Raw genomic sequence first — 9,144 nt, forward strand, 5'->3', positions numbered from 1 at the left:
GATAGGTTTGGATTCGATAGAAATGTTGAATACTCAAAAAAATAATGGAAGGTAGTCGAAAGAAATCGGGTGATGCTGAGTGTTATGTTAAGAAAAGGCAAACCAACATTTATAGCTAATGTAGACTTAGATAAAGCTTTTGACAATGCTGAGTGGAATACACTCTCTGAAATTCTGAAGGTAGTAGGAGTAAAATACAGGGAGCTAAAGGTTATTTACAACTTCTACAGGAAACAGACGGCAGTTATGAGTCGAGGAGCACGAGAGGTAAGCAGGGGTTGAAAAGAAAGTAAGGCATTGTTTTAGCCTATCCCTGATGTTATTCAATTAGTATAACGATCAGGTATATATGTGCTGTCTAACGCACTGCTTTCCAGGCGGGAACGCTTGCCGGTCCCCGGCACGAATCCGCCCAGTGAATTAGTGTCGAGGTCCGGTGTGCCGGCCGGTCTGTGGATGGTTTTTAAGGCGGTTTTCCATCTGCCTCGGCGAATGTGGGCTGGTTCCCCTTATTCCTCCTCAGTTACACTATGTCGGCGATTGCGGCGCAAACACTGTCTACACGTATGCGTACACCATAGTTACTCTACCACGCAAACATTGGGATTACACTCGTCTGGTGTGAGACGTTCCCGGGGAGGGGAGGGGGGGGGGGGAGGACGCACTGGGGGGCCGAATCGCAAAATAACCCTGGGTTCGCTTTGGGGCGGCGGTGGGGTAAGTGAACTGCTGTAGCCTGTTGTGGGGTTGTGAACCACTGCGGGCTACTTCGGGAACACAAGCCTCTCCGTCGTTTCTAGGTCCCCAGTTCAATATATATAATCATTTATTGAATTTACGGGCCTTTAAGACCTACTGCAGAATAAAAAGGATACAAACTACAATAAAAAAAAAACAAATCAGTCACAATCTCAGTGCAGGAGACATTTATTGCTGATGGCGGTCCATCGCTGTCGGTCCCCAGCCTCATCCTCTACCGCTGTCGGCTTCATTTGCTTGAGTATGGCCAGTACCCGATCATTCCATCACGTCCTCGCTCGTCCCTTTGGGCGTCTCCCAGCAGGTTGGGAACGGAGACACAGTTAGGGAGGGATCCACCGGGTCGGAAGATGTGGCCAAACCACTGTAACCTCTTCTGCCCCAATATCTGGCCGATTTGTGGCTTTCCATGCCGCTGGTAAAGGGCTTCTTTTCTTCTTCGTTCCCATTTACCTTCCACGGTATTGTATACGGGTCCTTATATCTTTCGAAGTACCTTTCTATCGAACGCACAAGTTGCTTCTTCAGTTGTTGCTGAAGTTGCCCAGGTTTCACAACTATATAAAAGTACCGGCCGTACTAATCTCATGTATAGCCGAATCTTGTTTTCTAGCGATATCAGCCGGGATTTGAATAAATTGTTTAGGCTGAAGAAAAAGCGATTAGCGTTTGTCATTCGCTGCTGCACCTCTTTCGTCACTTCACTTTTGTTGGTTAGTATGGATCCCAGGTATTTGAATTCTCTGATCGTTCGAAGACATGCCTGTCAACAATAATGGAGGAGAGAGGAGCTAGATGTCGCGAGACAACGAGGTATTTTGTTTTACTCTCGTTCACTACCAGCCCTATTTGTTTCGCGTTGCGGAGGAATCGTGCTCCTGAGTTTCGCCAAGGATCACAACATCGTCAGCAAATGCCAGGATTGTGTCTGTTCCCACCATCTCCATTTCTCTGTTTCGACCACTGTCGCGGCTTACTTTTCCCAAGGTCAAGTTGAATAGTATTGACGCCAGTGGATCTCCTTGTCACAATCCAATTTGAATACCGAATGGTGATGATAGTTGGCTGCCGAGCCTTACTTGGCAAATTGATTGGGAGCAGCAAAGTGCTATTAGTCGGTTGTACTTAGGTAGAATGTCGAGTTCTTCTAATGTCTTCGATAGCATGGAGCGCTCATTGCTGTCGTACGTTTGTCTAAAATCAATGAAGATGAGGTGAACTTCCCGACCAAACTCGTAGAATTTTTCTGTTGCTTGCCACAAGGTAAGAGGGTGATCAAGAGTCGACCATCCAGAGATGAACCCACATTGATAAGGGCCTATAATTTCTTCAGCCAATGGTTTCAAGCAGTTTAGGAGCAGCATTGAAAATACTTTGTACTCAGTCGCAAGTAGGGTAATCCTGCGTTAGTTGGATACCTGTGTGGCATCTCCCTTCTTGAAGATGGGACATATAATTGCGCCCTTCCATTCTCCAGGAATTTTTTCCACTGTCCAGATGGTAGATCTTAGCCGCTTCAACGCCTCCATCAGTGCTTCACCCCCTAGGCGTACCATATCAGCTGTGCCACCACTACCACCTGGAACCTAATTGTTCTTGAAGGCCTTTAGTGCAACATGGATTTCTTCCTCTATTGGTTCAGGGATTTCCTCTCTATCAAACTGGACCCGTATCTGAGTTGTCAACACTGTTGGGCTGTCATGGTTCAATAAACACTCAAAATGTTTTTAAATAGGTTTTCCTGCTCTAGTGGTGGTACCACTTCACCAGTCTGACTCGTTAAAGCCAACGTATGTCGCCGGTAGACACCTCTGGGAAATCTCGAGGCCAGGAAAAAGGAGTGTGTTGATGACTCTGGCTCTTCGACGGCTATCGACAGATTTTTTGGTGTTCCTGTTTCTTCCTACTTCTGAGCTGGTCTGTGTTTCTCCTCGCCCCACAATAAGCGATTCTTGTATCATCTGAAGGTCGCTCTAGCCACTTCAGCCTCCTGGCTGATTTGGTCTCTATGGATTTCCGACATTCTTCATCAAACCAAGGTTTACTTTTACGTTTTGGAAGACAAACAAGCTCTTCATTTGCGCTCAGTAGCATTGCATTCCACAGTGCCAGCCATGCACCGTCGACGTTGTTAGGGTTTTCCGATGTTGTGAGATGTTCTGCAATTTTTTCTTGGTAGCGCTGTCTCACTGCTACATCTTTCAATTTTTCCTTGTCAAAGCGGACAGTCCTTTCCGCAATATTTCCCCATTTGGTGGACAGTTTCAAAGGTAGTTTTGCTATAACCAAAAAGTGGTCGGAGATCATATCTGCCCCGTGGAAGGTTTGTACATTCTCGACACTTCCGTGATGCCCTCGGTCAACTAGAACATGATCGATCTGGTTCTTCGTACTTCCATCTGGGGACATTCAGGTAACTTTATGTATTTTTTACGTGGGAAGTACATGCTTCTGATGGTCATTCTCTTTGTTTCAGCGAAGTTGATTAGCCTGACACCGTTCTCATTGCTTGTTTCATGGCTACTATCAGTGCCAATTGTTGGACGATATTCCTTTTCTCTTCCCACTTTGGCATTGAAATCTCCTATTACCAGTTGGATTGAATGCCTAGGTAGTCCATCTACTACATTTTCTAGCTCGAGATAGAGATGGTTTCTTCGTCAGCATCCTCTGATAGGGCATGAGAGTTGACTAAGCAGACCTTATATGGTTTAGCATTTAATATCATCCAGCAGATGCGGTCATTTACTGGAGACCATATATTGATAGCTGGTATAATTTTATTAAGGACAGCAAATCCAACTCCCGAAGTCCGGGCTTGACTTAGATCGTTGCTGCTGAAGAGCGTGTGCGTATCTTCAATCTTCATGACTCCCTGAGATAGTCTTGTTTCCTGAATTGCTGTCACTAGGCATTGATATTTACCGAGTGTTTCTCCAAATTGTTTCATTCCCACGGTCATAACTGACTTTACGTTCCATATTCCAGTTCTAAGTCCAGAGAATCCATTCACATATCCGGTTTTGTCAATGTTTTGATTCATCTGGTTGTTCCTTTTGTCTTTTTCTTTAACCAGGTTCTTTTTTACAGAAGTGGGAGGTTGGCCCATCTTCTAACCCTCCTACTTTCTCATCTGGGCTTGGGACGGGCAATTGCGGAGTTATATATATATATATATATATATATATATATATATATATATATATATATATATATATAGTGGAGTAAAATTGTGTCACGAAATTTTAACCCTGGATAACTGATGCCAGTAGGAACCAAAATTACTGATGTTGTGTAGGTCGACAACGTACCATTTTTAACTATGTGTGGAAGTGAAACATGGACTATAAACCGTTTAGACAAGAAGCTTCTGAAATGTGGCGTTACGGAAGATTAGATGGGTAGATAACGTAACTAATGAGGAGGTACTGAATAGAATTGGAGAAAAAGAAATTTATCAAACAATATGACTTAAAGAAGAGACCGGTTGATAGGAGACATTCTGAGACATTAAGGGTTTTAGTACTGGTAGGAAGTAAATCGTAGACGCATATAGTAAGGAAATTCAAAAGGATGCAGGATGCAATAGTTACTCGGAGATGAAGAGGCTTGCACAGTATACAGTAGCATGAGAGTTGCATGAAACCAGTCTTCGGACTGAAGACCGCAACAACAACAACAACATTAACAACAACAGAAGGATGCCGAAAATTAGGTGAACTGCTTAGGTAAGGAATGAGGAGGTTTTTTGCAGGATCGTAGAAGAAAGGAATATTTGGAAAACCATTGACAAGAAGAAAGGATAAGATGATAGGATATGTGTTACATCAGGGTACTAGATGGAGCTGTAGGGGGTAAAGATTTCAGAGGAATACAAAAACTGGAATACATACCATAAATAACTGAGGACGTGCGACTGTGAAATGAGAAGGTATTCAAAAGAAAGACAACTGTGACGGGTCGCATCAAACCAGTCAGAAGACTGGTGACTCGAAAGAGTGCGGAATGTAATTCCAGATACATGTGTCCTCAATGTCTTCAGTAAGCCTAATGAAATAAGTGCGGTAAAAACACACCCATATTTATTTTGAAAGAATACGTGAAAAAAATTTCGATACGAGCGTAAGACGTCCTTCAGCTGCTAGAGGTTTTTACTACAGAAAGCACAAAATTATACGCGAGACCACACTTAATATAGAAAAATGTGGCGAACATTGTGCTAAAATGATTTCTGTTCCTTACAAGCAGATGAACCGCTTTCACAAAAGTAAACGACTGGAATTTTATAAATGTTAACTGCCAAATTGCAGTTAATTCCCTTACTACCGACTGCCTGCAACTGAGATTCAATTCTTTCCTGACAACTATGATTTCTATAACTGACATCGTATTAATGCCCAAATAACATCAACAAGACCTTCTTGAAATAATGCTGTAAAACAATGACGCAGAGTAATTTGTTTCATTTTAAGGTGGAGTGTGTGGTTGACCTTGTCTAATCATGTTGTGCAGCGAGCTGCCGCTATATTCTGGAAGGAGCACAATCGCGGAAGAGAACAGAATTTCATTTTATATTCACAAAGCAACCACCCTTTCCTTTGTTTACGTGATGTACTGGGTGCGTTACAATAAAATTATGGTATGGTAGTGGCCTTAATAAGATCACAAAGCGTTAGTTGTCCTTGTCCAAGAAGAACTAAATAAAGTACTAAAATGTTTATGAGTCCTGAGAATTCCCTGCAGATACGCAGCTCCAATGTCCTACTCTTAAGAGTAAGCCGCCCTGTCAGTTAAAGCAACGTCGTGGTCCAGGAAACAAATTTGGGACAAACACACACACACACACACATACACGCACACACACACACACACACACACACACACACACACACATACAACATTTACGTCTCGTACACATGAACATTTACATACTGATATGCAATTTCAATTATCTCTCCTGCATACAACGAATATACGAGGGCTATCCGGAAAGTGAGAAACGATCGGTCGCGAAACGGAAACCACAGTGAAAATCCGATAAAGGTTTGCACAGGTGTGTTGGGCAGTGTCTCTAGTATACCCGTCGATCGCGCTACGTCGTTCTTTTTAGTTCTGAGCACGGAGGGAGCACATAAAGATACCTAGAACAATAGTGTCTCCCGCCAAGTACGAGAGCCTGGTGAGAAATTTCGCCTAAAGCTATGCAGCCAACATTACATAACTGTCGTGCGGTTTCTTCTTCAAGACAATTCTCAGCCGCATTCTGGAGGGACAATGAAGATGCTCCTGCATCGTTTCAATTGGTAATGTTTGTTTACGCACAATACAGCCCGTAATTGTCTCCCTCTGAATTTCATCTCTGCTCACACGAACCGCTGGCTATGAAAACAACATTTTGGCACGGACAAGGAGCTGTAGAGCAGCGTAGAGAATTGGCTGAAAGCACTGGAGGGTGCCTTCTATAACGAGGGTACTGGAAAGTTGGTACAACGCTACGACAAACGTCTAAGTCTGATCGGCGACTATGAAGATAAGTAGCTGGAAGTTGTAGATAGCTTTTGCAAATACAACAGTTTTGATTTTCACTGTGATTTACATTCCGCGAACTATTGTTCCTTACATTCCGAATAGCCCTCGTAATTGTTAGCCTAGCCAAGGGTTACAGGAATTTAAGTAGACTGCGTATCAGAAACTGACTACATATCAGTGATTTTCTTCCCTGCATACATCGAACATAATTTTCCTTGCTTGATGTAAATAATTTGAAGCATTTAATTATGATGGTTAAGCTGTGGATCAACGCTTAGGAAATGGTATTTCAGTACAATAAAAGCCTTTAGTAAGAAAAGGGGGATAACGTTTTTGGCTAGTACTCAAAACGACCTGAGCCCGGTGTTTGAACATAGGAACTGCTTAAATTTCGAATAAAAATCATCTGTAACGGCCGAAGATTTCCAGCAAAAATAGTCGCCCACATTCTGCCAACGGCCTTGTCAATGAAGAAGGAGGAACGTAGAAAGGTTTGGGACGCCCTGGGACAGGAAACTACCTTTAAAAGGCGGATTCATCAGCAATGATCAACGGCTTGAGGCAACAGAAGCCACTGCATTAAAGACACACCGTGTTTTTCGGCAACAATTGGCCTGTAATTGAAAAAGTGTCAAGATTATGTCGCCATTGAAAAAGATACCGTACTACTCCTCCATTCGGATCTCCGGAGGGGACTGTGAAAGGGGAGGTCACCATGAGAAAAAGACTGATTAACCACCGAAAATGTAACATGCTACTCGTCGGAGCGTGGAATGTCAGAAGTTTCAATGTTGTAGGGGAGTTAGAGAATCCGAAAAGAGAAATGTAAAGGTTCAGTCTACACGCAGTGGGAGTTGTGAAATTAAATGGAAAGCAGATAAGGATGTCTGATTAGACAAATGTACGGCACTATCATTTAACGGAGATAGGATTCGTCATGAACGGGAAGGTAGGGCGGAGACTGAGCTACTATGAACAGTTCGATGATAGAATAATTCTCATCAAGATCGACAGCAAACTAACGCCAAGAACAATATTTTTGGTGTACATGCTAGCGTCGCAAGCGGGATATGAACAGGAAAAGAAATTATGTGAGGATACTGAACGTGTGATTCGGTATGTAAAGGCAGATAATCGTCGGTCATTAGAACGCTTTAGTAGGGGAAGGAACATGAGAAAGAGCTACGGAAAATATGAGCTCACTAATAGGAATGAGAGAGTGGAAAGGTTAGTTGAGTTCTATAATAATAAGCAATTACTGATTGTGAAAACACTGTTCAAAAAAACTAAGGAGGGGCTACACTTCGAAAACGCTTGGATACACTGGAAGATTCCAGCTGGATTACATTATGATAAGAAATAAATTCCGAAATCATATATTAGGCTCTAAAACGTACTCAGGACCGGATAGAGATGCAGATCATAATTTAGAAATGATGAAGAGCAGACTGAAAGTAATAGAACTATCCGAATGAATCAGTGTGGAAAGAAGTGGGAATGATAAGGTGCAAGTGAAGTTCGCCAGGGCTGTAGATATTGCAATAATGCTTACTTCAATAGGCACTTCTGTTGCAGAGGAATGAATGTCTCTAAAAATGGCAATCACATAAAGTGGGCAAGCAAACATAGATACCCGGAAGGTAACTGCAAAGAAACTTTGAATAACAGAAGAAATACTTCAGTTGAAGGGTTGGCGAAAGAAAGTGCTAATCCTCAGTTTAGTAGAGATTGGTCTGATAGCGTAATATGTTGTGTTTTTGAACCCACTACTCTCTGGTAACAAACAGTTTCCTATGCCCCGGTAGAAAACACTGTCTTCTACTTAAATTTTTTGTCTTATTATTTTGCTGTTCTTATCTTTGTATCTAATCAAACGTATAAAATACAATAACTAAAAATGCGCTCTTGCAATTTAGCACTTTCTTCCGTCGGCCTCTTCAACTGGTCGATGAAAAATGGAAGTACGAAAATGTTCAGGAAAAAACTGAATATAACGTTTAAAGTGAATTAGGAATGAAATAAATAGGAAGTTCAGAGAAGCCAAAACGAATTAATTGTAGGGAAATGTGAAAAAATTAAAAAGGAACTGTTCGTTGGAAGAAATGACTCAGCACACAGAAGAGTCAAAAGAATCTTAAATTGAAAGCCAAAGCCTCAACATCAGGAGACAAAGAAGAACTCTACTCTTAATCGCAAGGAAAGAGCCGATACGTGCAAAAAGATCACAGTGAAGGCGTTTACGAGGAAAAAAAATCTGCCTGATGACGCGGTATAAGAAGAAATGGGAGCCGATATGCAAGACATAGGTGATCTAGTATTAGAGTTTAACGGGGTTTTGAAAGACATGAGATCAAAGAAGGCGAAAGGTACGGGTATCGCTCATTAGGTATTTCTAAAATAATTCGGGAAAGTGGCATCCAAACAACTATTCCATTTGGTGTGTAGAATATATGAGTTCAGAGCAGAACCACTAGATATTCTTAAAAGGATCATGCACACCATCCCGAAAAAAGCAAGAGCAGATTAGGACTAGGGAACTGTCAGCTTAACAGATCATGCGTCCAAGTTTGTGATAAGATTATGTGGTACAGAAGAGTGTGAAAGACAATTGAGGATCTGCTAGATGACCATCAGTTTCACTTTCGGAGAGGTAAAAGCACCAGACGTTACGCTTGATAATGGAAGCAAGACTTCAGAAAAATGACGACACTGTAATAGGACTGATCGACCTTGAACAAGCGTTCGACAAGGTAAAATGGTGCAAGATGTTCGAAATGCTCAGAAAAATCGGTGTAAGTAGTAGCGAATGACGGGCAGTGTACAAGAACTAACAAGGAACAGTAAGTATGTAGGACA

Source organism: Schistocerca americana, chromosome 4 (assembly GCF_021461395.2).
Source record: "Schistocerca americana isolate TAMUIC-IGC-003095 chromosome 4, iqSchAmer2.1, whole genome shotgun sequence".
Lineage (NCBI taxonomy): Eukaryota > Metazoa > Arthropoda > Insecta > Orthoptera > Acrididae > Schistocerca > Schistocerca americana.